General features: G+C 45.9%; 1 long non-coding RNA gene across 1 annotated transcript in view; it reads left to right on the top strand.

The window, feature by feature from the left end:
* LOC117606897 (uncharacterized) overlaps positions 1 to 25488 on the top strand; it is a 70458-nt gene that overhangs the window by 18262 nt on the left and 26708 nt on the right. Inside the window, exon 4 of the long non-coding RNA XR_013062356.1 lies at positions 25054 to 25290. This is a non-coding gene — a long non-coding RNA (uncharacterized LOC117606897). The remainder of the gene's footprint in view (positions 1 to 25053; positions 25291 to 25488) is intronic.

Here is a 25488-nt window from a genome sequence, read left to right as displayed (position 1 = left end):
AAAGAAACCAGGATGCGCTTCCATTCTTTACGCCTTTTTTTTTCGCCACGGTGATTAAGTAATAGGTAATTAATAAAGGCACCATTTCATTCTGATTTTTTATCGTCCACGGGAACCACGCTCAAAGTGTAATTAGACTCTTCTCCTCCTGCCGTCTCTTTCGAGCGAGATGTGTTAGTGTTCGTAGTGTTGTAGACGTCACGTGTACGACAGGGTCGACCGTAAAATTCTGAACGTGCAATTAGGGCCAAGTCGTTAATTTATTTTTCTCTACGTGTGGCCTACACTCTCAACACCGTCGCCTTGTTGTCCTCTATCGCGTCGGATCTCACGGGGATGCTACCGGCCATTATCAATCCTCTTTCGACAGGCTCAACTATGGACCCGCTCGTAATTCACTTCCGTCTGACTTTAACGTGTTGAAATATTGAATAGAGTATTTGTAACAGGAACTTGTTTGTGTCCAGAAAACCCTAGACATAGTTATTACGTAGCAGTGATTTCTATTTAAGTACTATGTATTAACGGGAATAATTAGTGGAAAAATTGTTCAAAATCGAACAGAAGAATTTGCATCAATTATAAATATTATCATTGTGATTTGTTTCTACTTGAACCGCAAGAGATTTTCTCGCGTTTCTTCGCTTCCTCCACAAGGAAAATACGTTATTTATTGCCTCACGTGTCCAGAGGCAGATTTCCTGCCGTTTAGGGCAAAAATCCGACCGCATGCTCGTTATTACATATGTGCAGAGGAAACGAGGGACGCACCTGCACCTACGTGCGAGATGCTTGTGGTTACTCGGCCCGCTTCGTGGCCACCTCTTTCAATTACCCTGGTCAACTCGAGATAGATGTCGTTTATACTCTTCTGGAACTAGAAAGCATGTTACACAACGATAAGATATCGACAGGTTAGCGAAGAACGGTTTTTTTACGGCCACGAAATCCGGCGTTCACGCGGCTTGTCTTTATCAGCCAATTAAAACGGCCTCGAAGTATTTCTAAGTCAAACACCAGCTGCTTTCGTTAAATGACGAGCAACCAGGCAAAAAAGAACGGAATATCCAAGAGAATTCCGCTCCGCGTGGCTCTTTCGTGTGAGGAATTTTTGCTGCTTTTGGGAAGAAGCCTCATCTGCGTTTGCCTCGCCATTTAGAAGGGCGACTCGCTAATCGTAACGCAAACGCAGCAATCTAGTTTCTCATTTTTCGGCAGATAGCAGCCTTTTCATCGGCAAAAATGGACGGGTCGACAGGAAGGTCGGGTTAAACGAACTTCGGAGTCGAAGGTGCTCGTCGCGTTAAATCATTAACATCGATGGGCTCTGAGCTTCAGGGAATCTATGGCAATTTGCAAATTACAATCGATAGATGTAAATCAAGCTCGATCAATATTAACAATATTATTTTTATTTATTTTATTTATCCGGAAAGTATCCACGAGCCACGGTCCGCAACGAACGCGTTAAATCTTTCGATCCTCGCTCTCAGCCTGGATTCCTCGAAGCTACACCTTGTCAGTAGTTTAATTAAAGATAGTTCAGGGGAATTCTTCTCTGAACGAGGTATCCACGGGAACAGCATCGGACGTGTCTGGCGTAATCTCGCGATACTCGCGAAAATTTCTCTTCGAACTGAACGAGGCAGGAGAAATCTTCTCTCTCAAAGGCGTACCGCGGCGCGTTATAAGACGGTGCACGCTTCGCGTTCGAAGACGTCTAAAGGATCGACTGGAAGTAAACACGAGCTAATTTGGCGGCTAGGCGTTAGGACTTAGGTCTCGATGGTAATCCCAGTGTGTAGTTTCGACGCTTCACGGTACCGCGGATGTATCTTGGATGGTCTGGCGTCGAAGCCACGGTGCGTGGACGAGGTAATGTGGGAGAGGTCGGCTTAGGTCGGCTGAGGTCGTGCACGAGGCACGCATGCCGGAATACAGGGTACTCGTAAAGTCCCGATTAGAGAAGACGGTACGAGACGAGACGAGACGGAGGATAGAATTCTCGGAGTTCCAGGTAATATCCGAGCGTTCGTCTCGGTGCGCGCACCTAGCTCACTCTCGAGGATCGATACACCTAGGCTTTCCAGCGTGGCGGGGACCCTGGGGTTAAACGTCGAACGTATCTCAACGGGGCTGTCGAGGGACGGAGGGGAAGTCGTCGAACGCACACGTAATAAGGCGTACAGGCCAGGACGACTGGCCAGTTTTGTGATTTACGCAAAGTAATCCCATTACGGGTCGCGTCGCTCGTTAACGTCACTCCTGGGGCCCCGTCTCTACGAGCTTGAACGACGTCCCGTTCCGGATGAGCCTGAATGCACGTCATCCGACTGAAATCTCACTGAACGATGCGGAAAAAGTATTTTTGGCCGATTCGCGCAAACGTTCCATGAATCCACGGAGCACGAGCTCCTATACGCCCGGAGACACGTTTTACATTTTTTCGCGGTCAACAAACGAATACTTCTGGAATTGAAAGCTTAAAATCCAAGAATTTTTAGAACAAAATCATCAGGCTTCTGGTAAAGAATTTGTGAATTTGCGAATTTGTAAAAGGGAAGGGGGTTGAAACGGGGATAGAATAGAATATCTATGCAATTTACACCTTTCAGCAAAACTATAAAATGTCTGAATGACTTCCAATTTCCTTGAAATTCCTTTGTTATGAGTGCAAACTGTTTTCACCTTCGAACAGGCGCGATCAGTTCGATCTTGATAAGCATAAACTTTGATAATCTTGACAGGTATATCGCGTTGAACAGAACAAGACGGCTAGCATCGATAAATTATAATTCTCACTGACAGTCGAAAGTAATAGTTCGACGATATCGGCGAAAGCGTACGAAAAAAGTTCGAGCTAGGTGGTCGAGGAATGACAGCGCAGAATATACGAGGATTTTTGCTTTTTCTATCGGGTATTCGACCTTTCGAAAGTACTCGACGCCATCGAATGGACACAATTAGCTGAAATAAGTGTCCGCGAAAATTACTCTCGTCGAAGCGACGGATAGTTCGTTCGCGAACGAGGCCGTAGAATCCTCGCGTCGAAACTCGAGCGATGATTGAATAACGTTAATAACAGCTTTGGCAGCTGTAACTTCGAGATTGGTAACTTGGAACTCGAGAAATCGTCAGCACGTCTAGGCTCACGGTCGTTTTTACACCTTGCAAACACCGAGTTGGCATCGGTTAGCTGAGAACAGGTGGCACTCCCTCTAAACACGATAAAAATATCGCGGTAACGACGTGGCGTCGATTAAAAAACGCCGAGATACGACGCGAGAATGCAGCCGGGATGTTTAACAGCAGTATATCTGCGTTTAATTTGCCGTACAGGACGACCGCCATTGCGGTTAACGCCACAATGTAACACGCGTGATGGGGTTCAGGAGTTTACGGGTGAGCTATGTACAAGGTGTCGTGCAACTAGGAACAAGGATCGAAACAGTCAATTCAGTTAGATTTTAATTATTTTTAATAATCTATCTTATTATCTTGCCGTACTAGATATTTCTATATCCACTGGAACTATATTATTTATCTACTAAAATTACATACTTGGAAATTAAAAAATTTCCAATTCGTGTATTCATCGGAGGCACTCCGTACGTTCGATGGGAGATTCATAATCGGCTGGATTTCTAGACGTCGCGCCGTAATGTTCGGCAATGGTCATGGGACACGACAGTCGGGAAAAGCAACACTGTCACGGGAGGTTAATATTTAGCCAAGGTATCTGGGAAAACAAAGTGAAAGGAGTACGGTGCGATCATCATCCTTCGGCGATCTTATACGACGATGCCCGGCTATGCACACAGTTATATGGCCAATGAATCACGTAGCCGAGATGCCCACGTTTAGCCTCAGAGCTAATTGAAACTTTTATTCGTAATTACGCTTCTCCCTTCCCCTCTCTGTTTCTCTTCTCCCTCTTTCTCTCACTTTTTTATCCTTCGCGCGGCTTATCCTCGCGGCAATCCCCGCCCGACGTATATTTCATCGTTTGTAAAATAGCGTCGTTCGCTTTAAAACATCGACTCCACGCGTTCACGGTATTCCGGAATTACTTCGTACACTTTACTGGTACTTCTGCCATCCGGATAACGAGTGCCCGTTGATACATTCGCGCCTGTTGCTCGATTTTACGGCCTGAACGCCGAAAGGAGGGATGATTAGATCGGACGTGATTAGCGGTGGCATTTTTGCCAGCGGACGTTTTCAACTGTCTCGCAATAACCGTGTGTACACTTTCCCTAGGTATCGGAACGAAGCGTAACGAGCCTGAGAGCGCCGGTTTATTCTTCCCGTTTAAATAACTGTTTACAACCGCGTCGATCTTAAATCAATTTCACGCACGTCCCGCGGTCGTTGCGAGCCGAGCTCGATTAACGAGCGTGATTAATTAAACGCTTTATCGCGTCAGAGTACCCCGAACTCGTCCCGTTAAATCGATTCGACGACTGTCAATCGATCGGTTCGATTGGTAATCTCAATCAAAGTCATTACCGATTTTACTCATTACCGAACGAACAGGCTTTCTACCCCCTGCATCAGCCTTTTTTCACAGGTACGGTTGGTAATGTACCTCGATGGAATTTAAGGTTCGCTGAAAAATCTCTTCCAATAAAGCTTGTCTAGGCGAAACATCATCATCTCGCCGGTTCTCGATCGCGTTCGCCGCTTATTTCTTCGCACTTTGACCGGTGCTCGGTCGGCTCTTCGCCGAGATTGAGATATATATCATAGGTGTGTGCAGCACACACGGTCGAGGCTCTTAGCTACCCCCGGTGAAGTCTTCATCGGCTACCGCGACATTGAGGGATATTCCCCTCTGCACCTATCCTGTGCTCTACCTTGAGAGATAGCCTCATCGTGCTACGAGTCAGAGCCGATGCTAATCACTCGTGCGCCGTTCGGCCGCGACGGCAACCAAACTTACATTATCCACGTGAAAAATAAAACGATCCCTTGGCTACTCGCGCTTCTTCATTAGCATACACTCGCGCTCTCTTTCTCACTCCAACGATCCCTTTCCGTGTAGCATGTTCGTCATTAGCCTGAGACGCGATTAATAATTGCCCGGGACGGTTAACAGTCGATGCTTACTTCTTCATCGTGCGTGTACGCGTTCCTCTTCCTTTCTCTCTTTCTCGCGCACCGTCTCACTCCTCCACCTTTCCTCGCGTCCGTGGCGAATGTTAGGTCCCCGCGAATAATCGAGGGTAATTAGACCGTGGAATCGAGGCATCTTTATCACCCACGACGAGTCTATCCCTGCTCGTTTAGCGTCGTCCCCTTCTTTTTGTTGCGGCTACGTTTTCATTACGGCTGACATTATGTTTCACTCGCAGAACGTAGCGCTGGTTAATTCCAATTGAGACCAACTACTCGCACGCTTTTGTAACTTGATTGATGCGGTTCTTGGAAAGCGTTCAGTTTCATTAACACGAACGCTTCCATGTCGTCCGAATTCGAGTGTTACGAGGAAGAACTTAGGTAATTATTTAGGAGGATAGTCAACCGGATGTAGATTGTCTGATGGGGTTTCCCTAAAATTTCTTGTAACAATGCAGGAGTTAATTAGGCTCGATACAATAAGAATGACTGGGGAACCGAGGAATCATCGATGCGGATGAGCGACTGATCGGTACGACGAAGAGCATAATTAATAAAAAGAGCGGCGTGCACGCGATTACGTCAGGTTCGAAGATTATCGGTTCTGTAGAATGGGACGTGAATCGATTCTCTTGTCGGGAATTACGTTCGATCATCGCGGAACCAGCGTATTATCATTAAAAGCTTCTCGATACTGTTTGCCGACGAGGTAGCGACTTGTAAAGGCGTCAGCGTTTCTCAATTACCCGGTTGCGCAACTCTTAATTACGATGCCGCTCGGTGTACGGGTAACTTGTTACAATGTATGCTCGTGGTTTGATGCAACTGTCGCTTACGTACACGCGAACATGTGAACCGAATTTCGCACAACACTTCGGCCACCATCCTTGGAACGTTACAAGGACACCGGACTGTGGATGCCATTATTCAAGGCGGCAGTGATTTGCAAAATAAAATATAGCCGGATATAGCGGCTCGTTCGAAGGAAAAAATAAAAGTAAAGAACAAACGTGTCGATACGCGCGACGCGTTCATTCGATATTCCTGAAAAGCGAGATACCAATGTCGCAATTGGGAGACCTCGATGCTGGATGAACGACACGGTTCGAGGTGACAATCTATAAATTAACTGATCGAATGATTTATTAAAATATACGCACATATTTTGCAAGGATTTGTGATTTCTCGTGTAGTAGCCTTTTAAAATTAGGTTCGAAAGAAAAATTATGATAAATATGACGAAAAATTATCGAAAATTCCTATTTCATAGTACGGTCGTCATAACAGTGGGGAACAGGTATAATGTCGTCGTCCACGAAAAGGTTCATCTGCTAAACCGTTACGAGATATAGGCGCGGCAGAGACTTTATAAACGCGACTCGTCTCGCCTTTCTCCTCTTCGAAACGGCGTTTTAATTATTACCCGGCACATTAACCCTCGCGAACCCGTGGCCACGCACCTGCATGGAAGCGCGTGCCCTCTCGCGTGGGCGTGCACAAATCCACAAGGAAGACTCTTCTTCTCGGATGATTTCACTCGTGGCTCGATGATTTTTCTACGCGGTGATTTTATCGCCCGACTGTTATCATCATCGTACAAATCATTGCTACAAAGTGTGAGAACGATTTAAGATTCGCTTAGAAGAAAAGGTAGAAATATGTAATCGCTTTCTTTAAAACAAACTTAAATTCCTGTAGTAATATAAAACAGTATTAAATGAAATTTACATAGATGTTCTTGCAATAAATAAAAAATAGCGAAACTTGAAACATTTCCAAATTCTGATCCTATGCGGTCAGTTTCATTCAAGGCGAAGAAGCAACCGTCCGGTTTCCCGTCGCCAATTACACGATCATTGAATCCACTAACCGTCGACTCTATGTTAAGCAGGTCGCCAATAAACGCCCACGCGAGTTTGCGAGTGGTCGTGGTTAGACGCGCGTACGATCGACGACACCTTCCGAATCGCGTCGTTCTATTGCGAGCTAGCAAGCAAACAGGTTAGTCACGGTGATTTAAAGCGCCGGTAGCGAGCAAACGACTAGCGGGATTTAGATTCGCCCGTATCATTTATTAGGTCTCCCCCATTTTTTTTCTTTCTCTCCACCGAAGGATAATCGTCGTCCTCTCCTTCGAGATTGTCCATGGGGTTTAGGGTTAGGGCGAAGGTGGAGTGGAAATGGTAGCCGGTTGAATGGTGCACTCGGGACACGAGCTTGTTCGTTCCGAAAGAAGTCCGCGAGCGGAGAACACGGTGGTCCGTGCCGATGGAAATGCAAATGAGCCACGGGTCGGCCCATATAGCGGGCGCGTATAGTGGGTCACATTAATCAGCCGGGACCAACCGGCCAAATCACTCGCTTTTTAGGTCTCCCTTTAACCTATCCGCTTTAGCGGCCTCCTCCACCACGTAGTGTCGCAAATATTATCGCGAACCCGGGATTCTGTACGACCGGTTCTGCCATCCTTTCTCGAGATAATGGCAACGTGCTCGAAACGAGCCAGCGACGCTACAGGCTGTTCGTCTCGCGAGCAAATACTTTGTCTTCCGTCCACGCCAGTTTTGTAACTATTTGTTTCGGGCCTCGTTCACGAATTTCTTTATTTCCTTTAACCTTCCAACATTCCTTCGAACGAGTCGAGGATGCACACCGTTGGAAGTTTGAAATCCTGAAATCGTCTAAAGTTGGCGCGATAATGGTGCAGGTTTGATCGCCTATAAGGTGACCTGTTTCACCGAGCCAAATCGAAAGTCAGGTTAAGAGGATTTCCAGGGCATTTCTGTTGGTAGAAACGGCGCCGGTTACGCGCGCATACGCGGCCAACGTGGCCGCCACGAGCAGGTTGTATTTACAGGACCGTATTCGGCGCCACTTAAGCGCCGACAAACTTATCCGTAACTACTCCACCGATCGGCTCTCTCTTGAACTTCTCCGACCAGGTAGCGGTCGAACGTGGAGCAACATATCGAGAGCAAACGGCTCTTCCGGAAGTCTTATATGGTAGGGAGTTAAGTACGGACTCGGAACAGTCGGGAATAACTCGCGTGGAATGGGTCTTCGGTGAGTATCGAGCGGTCGAGTCGCACGGTGGAAATCAGAAGAAAGAGAAAGAGAGAGAGAGGAAAATGATGCTTTAACGAAGCAATAACGTAGGTAAAGAAAGGGTTATAGACTCGTAAGTGGCCACTTAAGCCGGCAAATGAAAGCTTCCCTGTCTAACGGTCCCTTTCGAGCTTCCAATTGCTGAATCGAAGAATCAATGCCGGTGATTCGTATCGTAACTACTCTTACAGGTCCCTCGCATTGTATTATACAGGCTTTTCCTTTATGTTTATATAGTGCTCGAAATTCGATATAACGCGTCAGTCGAAAAAAGCAAACAATTTATTGAAACTTAGTTTACCAAAGCGTAGAATAAATTTTTATCTTAATCTTGACGGAGTTTCCGCAGTAAATCATTAGTAGATTGGTATCAGAATTTTACACATTCAAGATTAATTAACCTTCATTAAATTCCTGTGTCAAACAATTACATTATGAAGAAGTTAAGAATCTATCGCTTTACACGAATCTCATAAAATTAATTATCCATTCCAGTGTTAATTAATTTATATTCATCGTCTCAATATTTTCTTCCAATTCGAATAAATATAACGTTAATTAGTTTTCTTCGTTTTTGAATACCTTCGAAGGTATTCGCATCAGGTTTACGATATTCGTCCCGACAGTCTTTAACAGAGCATTTCCCATTGAACGGGGAAGGTATAGCACGTATTTCTTAAGTGTCGTTCCCTTAAAGAATCCGTAGCATCGTCCCCATTATTCCCATTCGCTTTAACGCGAAACAAAGCGCTCCTTAATAGTCGCAGATCTGATTGCAAGTCCTACGAGCTCGTTTCTCCGCGCGGACTCGCTGCAAACGATTATTCCAAAAAAGTCCCTTCCGATTACGCGCACTTAATAGGCTCGGACTCGCACGGTAATTGCGAGGTTAACTGATTTTTAATGACGGGTTTGTCGATTGCTACCGCGACCGTGCACTTCTTGTTCCTCTTCTTCTTCATGCTCCACCTTCTTCGTCTTCTTCTTCGCCTGTTCAGAATCTCTCTCACGAACTGGAAGATTCCTCTTGCCAACCGTGGACCTCCTCCTATTCCGTATTCACTTTCTGACGTTTCGATTTTTTCGACTCCGTTTGGACGAAAGGATCGTTACCGCGGCTGCAACCGGTCGTTTATTAAAACGCATTGCTAGCCTGTAATATTAGAAAATCGCAAATGGTCAACGCTGTTTCCTAGAATACATATTTGAAAATTCAAGCGTACAGCTTAGATTCTTATGCATTTTTCATAAAAAGTTCTTGACTGGACAATAGGAGCGATGAAAATGCAATAAGTGCACTCGGTGCGTTTGTATGCGATAAATGAAGCAAACGGTGAAAAGCAACAGCGTTTATTCCGATATATCACCACCTACGAACGCTAATTCGTTAGATCGTATGAGATAGCTCAAGCATTGGGCCGTTTCTCCGACTTTTAACGCGAACCAACGATTTACAATCTGCCGAAGCTGTTAGCGATCGATGAAAGCACGAGCCGCGAACGTTTCGCAGCTGTTCGAGAGCTTGGAAATCCTCGTAGGACTAAAGTATCGACAAAATATCGCACTTATATATCTTGCACAAGTTTCCAACCGGTAATGACCGTTCTGCCATAGCTTCTCCGTCAATAAATACAGACTGGAACGACGCGACGGTGTTACGTAATCGTTATTGCAACGCCGATGTCCGTGACGGGTCTCTAAATTATTAAAACATCCTCCGCCATGGTGTAGACGACATAGCGCAACATTTATCACCGTTCCTCTTATCCGACCGCTAATGTATTACGTGTATTTCGAATTCAAGGATTCGAGAGCACGAGGGACGAGTAGATTCCACGGTGACCATAAATATTTCTCCTAACGTATTTCGAATTTTCGAAATCGTTGTTAGCCGAAGGGGATCCCATGACTGGTGGAATTCGACCGAACCGCTTACTAAACCGCCACGATGAAATAAAACCACGGAAATGGGAGTGGAACCTTGAGAATGTAGAGACAACTCATGGTTAGATAAGATATACGCGAAATAGTTTCGAAATAAACTGAATTTATTATTCAAAAGTATTGGATCCATTTCGAAACTGTTCTGACCTAAATATCATGCTTTTTGTATTGCATCTAAAATACAAATTATTTGTAATAATAATTCGAAATGGTACGAGGTCGCCTTAGTAAAATTTCTAAATCAATTCTCTTTTATTATTTAATCGTGGTCGGAACATCCTCTACTCTGACATTCGTCGGGACAGGAAATTATCCGGTTGGCTGACGATTAGAAAACATTGAACAATTGTTTTCCCAGACAACTGGATCAAGGTTGCGTAATGCAATTATCTATTACGTAGCATCCGTGCGCGGCTACGCGTACACGGTCTTCTTTAATCAGCGTGGGCGTTCTTTGCTAGGACGTCCCAGTAAATCCGTGACTTTTCATACCGTCCTGTCGTTTCACAGAATACTTTCGGCCGTGACGGTCACCTACTTCTGCTCGTCTTTTCGTCGTCAACGTGACACGTAAAATCGCTGCTTGATCGTGTACTCGGTCATTAGATGGCTTGCCTTACGTTCCGTGGTCTATATTCGTTACGTGTATTCGTTTATGTCGTTCATTGTTTGCACGGTTACGTAGCATCGCCGGTAATTGCCGCATGGGAAATGCAACAATCGGTAATCTTAATTGTTTATTAAGATAATTGTAAGGTAATATCGTGGCATTAGATGAACACACGGATAACGTTTTATTGTTACACTCTTGCCACGTTTCTTACGACCTACCACGCTGATTATGTGAATAAGCGTGTTTATCAGTCGATGCAAACGTAAGATATCATTTTTCTACTTAACTGAATATTGAGAAGTAATTTCTTTTATTTTGAAAGATTTAACAGTCATGTACCATGAAATATTTATCCCAAGTTCCACTATGTATTCGTTCTATGTCCGCATGATCACCGTCCTTATCCATTTCATTTTTGCATCTTATTAATTCGTGGATTGTTCCATATTCTCTTTACACGTCACGTATGTCTGCGACAATGTCGCCGGAAATGAATGTCGATTTTTTTCTCCTGTATCATCACGCGGTATAATTTTTGCAACGAAGACACGAGAGGGCATCTTAGCGAACGAAAGGAGAAGAAAAAAGAAAAAAAAAGACGACCAACAATGTAACGGAAATCGCTCCTAATACGTTGACACCCATGCACGTTATTACCTTAATGTTGCTCGTTGGCCTCGGCTAGGGTCCATTCAGAAGAAGTCCGAAATCCGGTCGTCAGAATGAGCCATTGTGTCGTCATAAAGTACCCTGGTGTCTTCACAAAGGAGTCTCTCTCGGTTACCGTGCGAATGTTGCAACGTAACAATCGTTGCAACCGTGAAACGAACGCATGCTGATGCAAAACATAGTCAAAAACAACGCGCGAGCAAAAGGCAACGCGAACAACCGATTTCAGTATCCCTTTCTTTAAGTTATCCACAGAAATGCAAACAACATAGTTGCAGCCTGTTTTCGGCTGGCCTAATTGGAAGATGCCTGAATCCGTTGTTAAACCTGCTACAATGTAGGGAAACCAGATAGCTTTCTGCTCGGTGGTACTTGGGCAAGATGGTCGTTCACCCAGCCTGCCTTTTAAACGTGATTTTCCATTGCAATTTATTTTCCAACGGAGGAAAAAGTAGGGGATTGCTTAACACAGTTGCAAAATCGGTTGACACGACAATATTTTGAAAGATATTGATATTGTGCAGGACTTTTAATACATGCGGTTACGATTTCAGAGACGTATGTCCTAGTTTATTCCACTATTTCAACATCCTGTTACTATTATTACAGGCATCGCTGTAGGTTTGCGAAAATTATCCGCTAATTACAGAAGGATAAATTTCCAACGGTGACGATCGTTTATTATGCCCGCTAATGAACATATACGTATTTCGCAGTCAAAGGGTTAATTCAAAAGCAGCTAAACGTACGACTACGTGTTGGCGTCCGTCAGTACATGGGCGGGCAATAAAACGAATTTCGTGCACACGTAAGTCAGGGGCGGCGGTATGCAAATGCCGTACGAGGAGGCATATAAAACGGCTGAACGATAAAATAAATCGTGGTTGGTGCACGCGATTCGGCTTGCCACGCCATGCGTCGTACCAGGACGCGGCGTTCGATATACATTTAAACGACATAGTAGTCGCACGATGAAACTTTATGGCCACCATTATGCGGCGTGCACCAGGCCGTAGATGGGGGCCGATAAAGACGTTGAAACCTCCCCTCTTCGCGGGGATAACGCGAGAAAGGTCGAGCTCGAAAACCTTAACCTTAGAGACGGTTCAAGAGTATACGACCAGTGGGACGTTAGTCAGGATTAGAAGGGTTCAGTTTGCTTAGACCTTCGGCTGGAATTTGTTAACGTCGAGGTGTATTCAGGAGGTTGGTTGCATCGAAGGGGAAATAGAAACTGATATTCGCTTCGCTGAATAATCGTGGAATATTTTGAAATATTCAAAGAAATTCAGATGATTAGCTTCGACTGGCAGAGTAGAAACAGCCACGTTAAGAGCAACCAAGTTCTTCTACCTCGGATAAACTTAGTTCAACCAGCAGGATATTCAGTTGTTGCGTCACAACATGTAGTTAATACTGCCTGTTAAAGAAAAAATTAATGGACGATGAAAGTATCTCTGTCGGAGAGCCGGAAAGATGAATAACGTGTAATTGAATGTGCGCTCAGATTTGTCTCAGTTTTAAAAATACAATGGACACGAAGGTTGTAGTAGTTAAAGGGGAATTATTCGTCATTCGTTTTTGCAATTGGTTCTCACACTTGATGGTCTGCTTTCAGACTATTTTTTTTTTTTTCTTATCTTTTTCGTTGAATGAGTACTGTCATCGTGTACCCTGACATTTCGTCGCATAGAATAGAATGCTTCAAGCTACTTTGGTCAAAGCCACGCGTTGAATCGTTCGCTATACAATGCCACTTTTGTCACTCGAGTTCTCATTATCCAAATGCATTATTATCTGAACGCTCTGACGTTTGAACGCTTTTTTCTTTTTTTTTTTTTTTTCATGGCATTGTATCTCTCTTCCTTTTGAAGCTGTGATATTCTAGCCTGGATCTGATTATATTAACACCACGAGACTGAGAGAAATGCGATTGTATTAAGAGGACAATTAGCTTACTTTTGAGAACGCTGACAGATTAGAGTCTGCTATTGAAAATAAAAAAGAAACACAGCTGCTCTAAATTAGACCTGATTCACAACACGAACAAAGCTGTTTTATCAAAGCGTACAAATTACACAAAATAAAAAGAAGAGACTACAAATTTCAATCCAGGTCTTAATTATCAATTTTTTATAAAGAATATGCACTTGCACGAACATCCATAAACTAAATTATACCGTATGAATTAGTCCTGGTATAAATACGAAGTCGGAAAGTAAATCGTTTATCTTCTCAGCGAACGGTTACACCGTGGCAAAAAATTCACCCGCTGTCCTCGTAGAAAATTAATGCGTCCGTGGGGTGGGATTTGCGGTGTACCAAGTGTTCTTTATTTTGACAGAGAAATATTTATAACTATATTTCGGCTGCGGTGAGGAGGCACGCAACGGCGAAACAGGGGGGGATCGCGGCACGGCTCGCCTTTAAATCCGATTCAGGTCAATTTATGCAAAACAGGCTTTGCATAGCATTCGACGATGATCCGTGACGTACGCGACGAATCACCACCAACACAATGATTCCGGGCACGTTCGGCCCGGAGCGAGCGTTTTACGTTAACGCGTTTCCAACGTGGACGCGTATTAATGACGGTATTCGATTATGCGGCGCGAAACGTTGTAATTAGTTAGCAATTTATTCCGTGGAAAATCGCGGTTGTTCATCAATCAATTAGAGAAAATCTATTAGCCGGTGTACGTCGCATTTGCGTCCGTGAACAAATCGTGCTAGCTCGTTGCGAATGGTGGCGTAATGGCGCCCAACACGGGATAGAAAGTGGAAAAATCACCGAGTAACCGCGAGTCTACGACAACACGAGCGATCGTTTTTGTCGCGAGAGGATTTCTCGTAATCGCGGGACAAGTGCGACGGAATCCTGGCGTTGCTAGATGACCGGTTAAAAGGGTACACGTATTCGCAGACCGAAGTACAGTGTGTACAAATTATTTTATTTTTCTTCTAAATCAAAAAACGAAGATAAGTTGATTCATTTTTAAAAACTCAGCGCATATAAAATTGTTTTTAGTTAAACAGAAACAGAGACAAACTCTATTACTTATAATCAACATATTATAAAGTTGAAATTGTTTATAAATTTTTCTCAAAAAACGCCATTCTAAGACGACCAGAGAAACTAGTTTCGTCTTCGCTTTGTCCCTTTCGTGTTTCACGGCCACCCTCCTCGAGGATTGGCTGTTCGGCTCCGCGTCGCGGCGCTTTCGAACCGCAAAACTCGTCCCGGAGCTTTCCAGCGCTAATCGACTTAGGTAGGCAAGCATATCCCGTGAGTAATACGATCGCATTAACCCCGGGTCCTTTGGTTGCACGCATAAATAGAATCGTCGTTGGCCTGCGAGCGCGATCTCGGTGCCAAGGGGGTTAATATAAATGCTGGTACGCGCGAGGGGTCAAGTCCCTACGCTAGATTGATACTTTACGCGATCGTCCGGCTCTTGGACACTTACAAAACAGCGTGCGTTCGCGTGTGTGTGCGTGTGGTCTGCGAAAATATCGTGGATCGTTAGGCGTGAGCGAGTTGTAACGTTACAGCCGACCGGTGAGTAATTGATTTTAAACCGAACGACACGTTTTATGGTCGATTCGCGAATTACACGCTACCCGCGACGGTTTTGCCTACGCTCGCACGCGATCCAACAGTAGAAGCGAGAATTATTGGACAGATTAAGAGGATCTGTTCGATAGGTAAAGATCGTAAAGATCCAATTTCACGGTGTCTCCGTTTGAAAGGGTAAAAATCGCCCTCTGAAAAACCGATTTCGAACGTTTCGTATCGTTTTATCGTCGTCTGGAAACGAAGCAACCTCGGTCGTTTGTTATTTAAGACCTCTATTAGGAAGTTCAAGGCGGACGGTCATTCGGTCCGTTGCATTCAAATAATTCGCCGCCGCATGGGGCACATCTCAATTACCGGGATACTACGCGGAGTCGTTCAGCTTCCAACAGAGCCGGAGACCACCGCGAAGACGTCGTTAGGAAATGTCGCAAATTGGTCTAATTAGCCTGGTGGTTTGTCTCGTGTAACGAGCTCGGTGGACCGTATGCGTGCAATTAGCCGACCGATCCGCGGGGCAAAAGAACTCGGCGAACGTCGGGATGTCAGTCCAATTGCTGTTACAAGAGGAGAAAGTGTTGTTAGAAAAACATTTGGTAAATGAAACACTTTGACTTTCGAATCATTCGACGATGGGTATCTACAAAATTTATTTAAATCGATTTCCCATTCTAGAATAAAAATTTTCCTGTTCTTTTCAAAAATCCTTGCAATTTGTATTTAACATAGTTCACGTTCGCTGCGCAAGAACATCGTCGATTATCCGGTTGGAAAGTTTCAGAATTCGTTAGAAGTTCGTTAGCGAGTGTTCGATCGTTCGAAGCGTGTAACCGGCGAACGTTTGCACCTATTTACCTGCGGCTGTTTCCTTGAGCGGCCTTTTACGTAATCCTCCCACGCGGTGAACTGGCGCGGCACAAAGAACGAGTTTTCGGTCAGCCGGAATTACCCGACGCGGCGCGGCGTGGCGCGACGGAGATGCGGCCGGGGATCTCTTGTACCGCTTCATGTGTATCACTAGGCTCCTCGATGATTCATAAATCTGTTGCGTACGTTTGCTTTCCTAGTGGCCGTCCCACATCCGTATCCACCACGTGCGGATGTAACCGTTGCGCGCGGAGGAAAAGAGTGTGGCAATCGTTTCGCGCGCCTTCACGAGGATTACCGTACGCGGACCCCTTGCGATATCGCCTTTTCGTACGAAACACTCTCGTTCACGTTCTATTCACCAGGTTAATGCCAGCGTTGTTACGCTTTCAGGGTGTCGCGTAACCGCGAATAAATTCGATGATCCACTCCCTCGTCGATCGATCAACCGTGCACACGGTCATTAACGATTTCCCTTTCATTAGTTCGTCGTCTTTGAATTTTAAACGTGTCTAAAGCCATTAACGAAATGCCATAAGCAAATCTTAAGACATACGAGAGATAATTCTGCAATATTTAATCGACCAATGATTACAAAAACATAATAATCACCTTATTACGGGTATCATATTGAGACGTCGATCATCAAGATCATCTCTAGTCCGGGGCCCAGTTTCAAACGAATCCACGGTATTATTACGTGTATCTACGTGCAACGACGAAGACGACGTCGAAGCCGACCCCGAGGCGGAGGATCCTGAGACAATGGGCGGCCGATTGCGCAAGATCTTCTTCCGCTGCCGGGGCACGGTGTGTTCTCCGTGCATGAGCCACGAAGAGTGTCGCAATCCTGGCAAAGGCAGGATGTCGACGAGGCTGCCTGGTGCACGGTCCGTGCCCATGCTGATCCTGATTCCGTTTGGACATCCTTTTGGTCGCCTCTGTCCTCCTTCCACATCGCTTGTGAATTGCGTCGTTCCCTGCAAAACTTCTATTCAGATCCTTTAACGACACGAACACGTCGTCGCTTCGAGGATCTCCTATGTAATTAACTACCAACGTGCACCATCGTAAATGAATTTCGAAATCTAGCCTCCAGCTATCGTTTATATACGGATTCAATCAATCTAGACGCTGTTGAACTTTTAATATTTTCAGTAAACTGTTAACTGAATAAAATATTTTTGTAATCTAAGGTACTAAAATATTTTATTACATTTTCATCGTAGGTCCTAACGTAGCCATCCTAGATTCTTAATTTCAATTAGACATAAGCAATTTGGGTCGTATTGCAGGTATTTCAGAATTTTCTCTACAAGGGGTTAGATCTAATGAAATGTAATTAAGATTTGTCCTTAATGCTTGAAAAGAGGGTGTAGAAACATGTGGTTATCGTGCTAGATACGGTTAGAGTCACGGCACTGCGCGCGTGTTCCTCTTAGCTGGACCAATCGCGCGTGTTGCCCGCCGCGGTTACCGGAAGCCTGGCGGCAGAGACGGCAGGGGTAGGGGTATAAAGAGGCTGCGTTTCCGGCGACGGAATGGACAAGGACGAGCCGGGACCTCGCGCCAGATGCATCCTTCGCTGCACAAGCTAGCGGTTTCTTTTACGTGCCGCGACCGGCCGTTGGAAAACGGAACTTCGCGGCTGGTGCACACGGGTACACTCGTGCGACCTGTCGTGACGATGTACTCCTAACAATACGGATAATGCGGATTTTCGTAACGCAACGAAAGGGGGTCGCGAAGATAAATTGACTGACGAATACCAACGAGTCGCCTCCTTCCAGTATTCTTCAACGGAAACGCTCGTAAAACACGAGGCCTGATTGTGCTGTTGCGATACGTTGCGCACAGGAGATCCTAATTCGTCGATTACCAGCTTTTCCTCGCGATAAGGAACGCGTCGATTGGCCGTGTACTTAATTCGACGTTTGCCATCAACGACCATTGTTTCACGGGGTTCTTTTAAACAACATTCTCTGTTCTAACCGAGAAACTCTCAACGTATTTAACTGACAGTGATTCGTTAAGTTAATTAACAAAATCATTAGATTATTTTCATGATTAATAATACACAGACTCGAGGAGCTCGTCAATTAAATATCACCGACCTCACACGATACGAAGAGCGCATTGATCGTCCTCGTAAAAACGCGGCGATCCGCCTCGAACACACTTCCACGCGTTCGTCGGGCGTTTTGGGCTCGTTAGAGGCCTGTTCTGTGTTTTTCATCGCAACGACGCGTACGAGGCAAGCTTTTCTTCTGGCCGCCATTCGAAGGTGGCGAACGAGTGGGCCTGGACGTTTTTCACGGACCTGGAACGACTCGCGCACTCGTTCGGAGGCCAGCTTTTTCGTATTCATGTATGCGGCCACGCCCCGGTAGTGCAGCGCCGGGCCTGCTTCTTGCCCCGGTGTCTGGTCTACTTCATTAGCGTGGACCGAGCGAGCATATACGCTTACCAGGACTTTACATACTACATCAGCTAGCTGAGCCACATCTACATCGATCCGCGTCCCTGTTGAAACGATATTTCGTTCCTCGCTCGTCTACTCCGATAGGTGTCGATAACGAGTTAGCTGTCGGATCGTTGAAAATCCTGCTTAAACTATCCACCCACGACCGTGGCTCGGAGCTCTGTCCCGAGGATTCTATCTCGACCGATAATTGCGATTATTCCTCTGTTTCAAGCCATTACGAGTAGATTTGTGGGATTGGAAAGCTGTTTAACCAGTAAATCGAAGATAACTCTTCGTGGTACACCTTTCGACTTACCCTGGGGTTCGTCATTATGAATATAAGAAGATTACAACAGAAGATCCTAAGTTAATCTAACTTAACCCTTTTTAACTGATACTTCGCTATCCAAGAAGGATTTGTGGGTTTGGATAGAGCATTTCTTCCATTGAAATTCATGCGACACACGCATTTCTATCTATTGCTTTTCTTACGTACCTCTTAAAAGGGGTACATCATCCACCGAGAAGATTGCAATCTGAAATCTTTCGATTAAGTTTTTCGAGCGTTTCTCGACACGTCGTAATTTCTGGCGCGGACGGGCGAGTTATGAGCCGGCGTGTTTCGCACGTGCCAGCCGTGATCGAAGATGAAGGGACCGAAGGAACGCCAGCGGATATTCGTTTCCTCTCGCTGGACCTGTGAACGAACGAGGGGGGGCAAGAGAGGGGCCAGGGGATCGGGACACGGGATGCCGAGCATGCCGTCGTGTCGAGCCGGAGATTAATGGTGCTTTAATAACGTTAATTGAAGCCCTTAGAAGAATCGATACGGCGCCGATCGGACCGGTATCGTTTCGAGATACCGATCGATCTTATGATAAATAGTCAGCGGCACTGCGGGCGACCGTTCCGACGCCTTCGCCCTCGAATGAGCAGAGCGCCGATCGAGAACCCTTTGCCCTTCCATTTCAACTCTTTCTTTTTGCCCCGCTGTCCCGTTGAGTTCGCTCTCTTATCCTCCTTTCATTCCAGCAACGTCTGCCAACAAAAGGGCGAGTGCCCTCGAAAAATCAAGCCCTTTCGTAATCTTCCTCGTATCTCTTCGTGATTTTCATGGAAAACGATCGACGCGTTTCGCGGTGAGAATGAAAGCACGTATCCTTAGCCGGGAGAACGGTCGAGTTGCCGGTTCTTTAGCACTCGACATTTGCGTGACAGGCCGAAAAGCGGATTGCATAAATCATCGCGCGAGAGGAAAGTGGAATCCTCTTCGCCGGTGCAGGACGAGTGCATTTAACCGAGATACGAAACACCGTCGCGCCGCGCCGGCTCCGAAGACCGGTCACGGAACGAACCAACGCGTAATCCTTTCTATCTTGATAAACGGGACAAACAGCGTGGCAGCGGTGATTTGGATCGGCGAAGTGTCAGCTCGCGACCATGACCCGTCGGCAATAAAGCAGTCAAACAATAGACAATGGTGATCCCATGCTCCACATACGCGAAGCACGGTAGGCACGCGCGTAACGAAGCCTCGATTGTGCGTGCTCGTGCGTGAGCCCTCGTCTTTTTCGTCCGCTTGTACCTCGTACCTGGCAAAAGCGTTGTCGCTAATTGTCCTGGCGCAATCGTGCATTGTACGCGGATTAATCGTCATGAGAAACGTCAGAGCTCGAGTTGCTATTGTTGCTCGACAAGCAGGCAGGCAAGCAGACAGGCGATGTCGGTTCGTTTTCGTTGCAAGTGTTACACGGCCTTTTACAATTCGGTGTGCGAAAGTAACACGCGCGATAGACGAACGGATAGGTGGGTAGGTGGTAGGTAGGTAGGTAGATAGATAGATGGACGCACGGATAGATAGGTGAGCACGTAGGTAGGTAGGTGGCTCCTCCCTGTGTCGCGTTGTCCTGCTCACCGTTGTCACGGCTGCGTGTGTGCACCGTGGCTGTGAGCTTGAAATCAATTCTCTCACTGGGTCGACACGGGGGAAAACTATTCGACTTTTCACCGTCGATTGCCTTTTGTTCCGAGAATTACGCTCGCTCGATCGTCGTGCTCGCGATCGTTGTCGGTGTGAAAATTACAGCGCGCCGAGTCGCTGACGGATTGACAGTAGGCGCGATAGGTAACGCCGTGTCTTTCTGTCGTCGACCGTGTGACAGGCTCGTTACCTCTGTATCCAGGCTTCAGACCGACTCGACTGGCGACTGTTGACGCGTCGGGTGAATGCCCGAAGCTTGATGCCATTTTTAACCATCATCGAATACTCTATCGTGGAATTATATTTATTATATTCGAAAATAATATTTTCATCTATTTTGAAGTGATGCAAATTACAAATGAACAAAATTATTGAAAATGATAAAATTTCTCTGACGTAATGAAGGAGAAAAGGAAGGCGAGGTCGGTTTTCGGGAGGGTGTAAAGGGAACAGCCGGATGTATCGAGCTGCCTCGTGCCACCCACGCGAGGGCTTTTCACGCCTCTGACACGACTAGTTCCTTTGCCGAGGCACCAAAAGCCGTCGCCGGTGTATGTTGGCCCTTCGGATATCTCGGCCATGACAGATAACACAATGGCTCTAATACGGCGCACTGTGAAAAGGGTAAAGAGGTACCCACGACCACGGCGCCGATGAATGGTTGCCCCGCGAGACAGAGAAAGAGACGAGTTGCACCTATCTTATCGGATCTCCTTCGAGCCGCGGCACAGCGAGACCAACTCTTTGACAGTGCTGCCCATTGTTCCACGTGGTCCCTTTTACTCCGTGATCCAGACCCGCTTCGATCGCCTTGTGATTTCCCTTCGATCCTTCCCGATGATCCAGCCGTTTCTCCGTTGACGCTAATGATGGTTCGTTGAAAAATTCATTCATCGCGTCTTCTCTTCGACAGTGAAGCGATCCCGATTTTCGAATAATAACGATTTCTACTATTTGAGCTATTTAAATTAATCAATTAATTGTGTCATAGCGGTACGGTGGGAGAAATTATCAATTAGACAAGCAAATATCTCTTATTCCAAATGGAAAAACATCGTTCAAGCTTTGCACTTGACAAAAGAGGAGCATTGTCTGGCGCGTTGACTGAGGGAGAATGACCGCTTGGTACACACACCCACGCTCCTTGATTCTTTTTTCATAACAGAAGGGGGTTCGTTCTCCATGAAGGGTTCTTTCTTCGTGAATGAAAAGAACGCGACTAAATATGTCCTGTCTTGAGCAATACATATTGAAGGAAAAATTTGTTTTACTCTGATAAGTTTGATTAAAATGCTATATATATTTATCAACACCGATGGCCTCAACTTTTACGCGCTAGAGAAATTGTAAGCAGGTGAGAAGCGGATAGTTATATACAAGAAAGTTAAGTGTAGTTCAGTGGATAGTAAGTTGACGGAAAATGGACCAGAAGCATTTCACTGACACACCAAAATCCTTTACGTGTCCGCTTTCGTCACGCTTACGCATCTGCTTTGAACTCGAAGCGCAACGCCCTCGATTACAAGTATAATAGCACGCCTCCTCCGCAATCGTGCATCATCGGCGCTGAATGACTTAATAAAAGAATCCCGATTACGCCAGTCGAGATTCCAAGCGTCGCGGGCGAACAAAGGGTCGATCGAACTCCCACCTCGCCTCGGTGCACTCTGCTCGCCGGAGACTGCGGTGCCTTCTCGCGTGCGGATAGGTGCGAGAAAAGGCCTTTCCTGGCCAGCTAATGGCACGGATTTATGTGGGTTAGGGCGTCGACTCTCCGTGTGCAAGAAAATCTCACTTGCTTCAGCACGGGCACCGTGAGTCATACGCGTCTGCCCACCTAATCCGGTGCCCGTTTGCTCGAGCGGCAAGGGGCTGAACAGAGGAGGAAGAAGCACAATGAAACGGGCGAGAACGACAAGTTGGACAGGAAACACAATGCGGGCGTGGGTCCTTGCCAACAAAGTCGAATCTCGCGATACATATTATTTTCTCTCACTCTTTCCTTTCGATAACCTCCGCTTTCATTCTCATCGCGGGATACATATACTTTTCCTTTCGTCGAGTCGCGGCGTGTCGCCCCGTACCGTGTGTGCACATCGTCCGCGAGGATGTTGCCTCTTGTGCAAGCGTTTTGACCTAGTCGAAGCGGCGGAGACGCGCTTCGCGCCCTCGTTACTTGGCGCGCGGAAAGCTCGCGCGGAACCTTGAAACCGTTTTCCATCGAGATCGAGACCTGCCGCTCTCTCGGTGCCCGCCAGAGCGAGGCGAAAACGCGCGCTACTCCTGCAGAATTAGCACTATGTACTTAATTGATATTTTTTATCATCCTTTAATGTGTTGAAATAACTTTGCAAAATGAGTAATTTACTTCTGCAATTAATCAATACATGATCGAGAGGTGTAAAACAAATCGGTAGTAAGTCAACGATAACCCTCTTTTCCTATAAAGTTCGAGGGTACAGAAAATTAGGTGTTAAACTGCGATAGCGAGCAATCTGCGCCTAGGATATTTATTAATATCGTCGTCGCGTTAATCGTTCTTATCGAATCGTCCTTATCCCCGTGCACCGTATACGTGGCGGCTGTTATACGCCGATCGTCGTGTTACAGCTTGTACAGCGAAGAGTGCAGGTACACACAGGCCGAGCACCGTGATTTACGATTAGGTAGTCCAGAAATCGACAGTACATAGCCAATAAGAAGAAAATAAATGTTGGCAACAAGGCCTGGCGGGCACGATCTACGACTAAGTAAGCTGATACACTCTGGTGAACGAGTTCGATCCGGCAGCTTCTCGAAACACGACGCGACCTTCGTGGCGCGGATGCATCGAAGGGGTAAAAGAACTTATCCGATCGAGAGTGACGAGAAATTTAAGCATCCTCGTCCACGGAGGAGGAATGAAATGCCAGCCGCCGAATCGGCAATGTAAATTCATCGTGTCGATTAACGATAATGTTCGATCATGAGAGTAGAGAGAGATTGGAACGAAAAAGAAGCTGGTAGAAAGGGTAGACGTAGGATCGGGGTCGAACGTGACGGAAAGTGTATAGGAACGAGAAAAAAACGCTTCTTCCCTGGATATCGCGGCGACCTTTTTCATCGTAAGATCGCAATAAAACCGTAAAATGAAAGCTTAAAGTGATTCGTTCGTCGGGTAAACACGAAAGTGCCCTAAGCTTCTATCTTATCCGTTCCTACCTGTTGGAACGTTCTGATTTTATGGTCCCGGCCGAGCGGGCACCTGTTTCGGCCTAAATGCTACGCTTACTCGGCCAGCAGGAAAGGTGATCATCGTCCATTGTCGGACGGTGTGCTTAGGACGCGTTTTCCAGCGATCTAAGAAGCCGACCGAAGGAATTGCTCTTTTTAGCAGCGTTAGAGCAACGTTTGTCGGCTCGAACTGTAAATCCGCTCGGCAGTATCGGCTTCTGTTTCCTCCACGTTCATTCTAAATACACACGCTCGGACACTAATCAGAGTTTATTGGTTATGTTCGCATCGACGTTCCGCAGCACCCTGGCGATTCGCTAAAATTTTATCCTTCGCAAACAACGTCTGGAAACGCGTTTTATTTGAGCGTCGTTCCGCTCGAAAATGCGAGCGATACGCGTCCGAACGACGGCATCGGGAAGAGTCTGCTCCTTTCCGGTCGTGAGAAATTACGAAGGCGACACCTTGGAACAATGGCCGCTCGCACCCACGCGTTATTCGACATGACATCGTTGGCGTTAACCATAACTGTCCCGCGAGCTTCGTCATAAACTGTAACGAGCTACCGTGCACACCGGCGGCTATTTACGACCCCGTAAAACCGAACTTTTACGTTGTATAATTCCGTTCAAACATGCGATCTTATTAAAGAGATCCTTATCTTTCGAACTTTCTTAGTTACGATAAAGATAAATTTCAATATTATTTAACTTTTAAACAACAGAGCCTGGGTCAAGATTGACTCAAACTTACAAAACGTATGCAATATACAGTGACTCGCGAAAGTATTTGAACACTTACCATGAAATTCTAAACTGAACACTGTATAATTTCTAAACGAAAGGGTTTCATATATTGGAAGAATAATTTTCAAAAGAACATTGTAAAGTTTAGAAAATGAAATACAAAATTAAATTAAAATTAGGGCTCTCTCTATGGTCCGCCATTTTGGGAGCGTTTTGAACGACGGAGTCTGGGTCAATCGTGACCCAAACTTACAAAACGTATATTAACCTAAAGTTATATGTAAATAAGGCTTTCTCCATGGTCCGTCGTTCGAGGGTTAAAGCAAAACGGAAACGTTATTTTCAAATCAATAGCAAAAATTATTAATTTCAAACATATTAAGGGAACTTATACATTAGATTTCTAACTTTCAACCAGACTTCGTCCCATCTGTGTTTATAAAGTCGAGCAGCAGTCGCGCATACCGAGGATCCATGTAAACAGTTTCCGAATATCGTGAAGGTGTTTTTCGAAACACGGTACATGCCTTATCGTGCTCAGTGTGTATTCGGACGTCGGATCGCGAGCATCGTCACGTTCGTTAAATCGGTTATCATACGGTAGGTGTTCGCGATTGGAATTTCGTTTTATTTGTACGCGTTGTACAAACACACGCGCGCGTGTGTGTGTGTGTCAGTTGTGCGTGTCACGATCGTGCATCAGCAGATGACATTTACCGCCCTGGTCACGCACAAACTATATTCGTCTCACCGTCACAGGGGCACACACGGACCTGAAGTGACCGGCGGTCAGTTTGATGGTGTAACGAGGCTCGTGATGTGACAACACACAGCCAACGAACGAACCGTGGCAGCAGGAGTCGACCGAGGGTGAAGACACTTCAGGGTCAGACATCTGCGCATCGATATGAGGACCTCGTATACAGCTCGCAACGGCTCATACTTATGTTACGCTTAACTGGCAGCACGGCTTAGCTACCGCTTCTTGGCACTCAGGTAAGTCCGTGATATTTTTTACAATACACGTACGCTCGTATTAATTGGTAATTGCGGAAGCTGTTCGATGAACGATCTAGCTTTGATCTAGGGTTGTTGGGTGGCGAGCGTTTTAACTGCGTCTCGCGTGCGTTCTATCGCGAAGGACACAGTACAGATACGTGCGTTGCCATTAAGCATGTTTTTACAGGAAGTAAT

The sequence above is a fragment of the Osmia lignaria genome, chromosome 2, assembly GCF_051020975.1.
Source record: "Osmia lignaria lignaria isolate PbOS001 chromosome 2, iyOsmLign1, whole genome shotgun sequence".
Classification (NCBI taxonomy): Eukaryota; Metazoa; Arthropoda; class Insecta; order Hymenoptera; family Megachilidae; genus Osmia; species Osmia lignaria.
The sequence above is the reverse complement of the archived record's forward strand: the minus strand, read 5'-3'. Positions and strand labels throughout refer to the sequence as shown.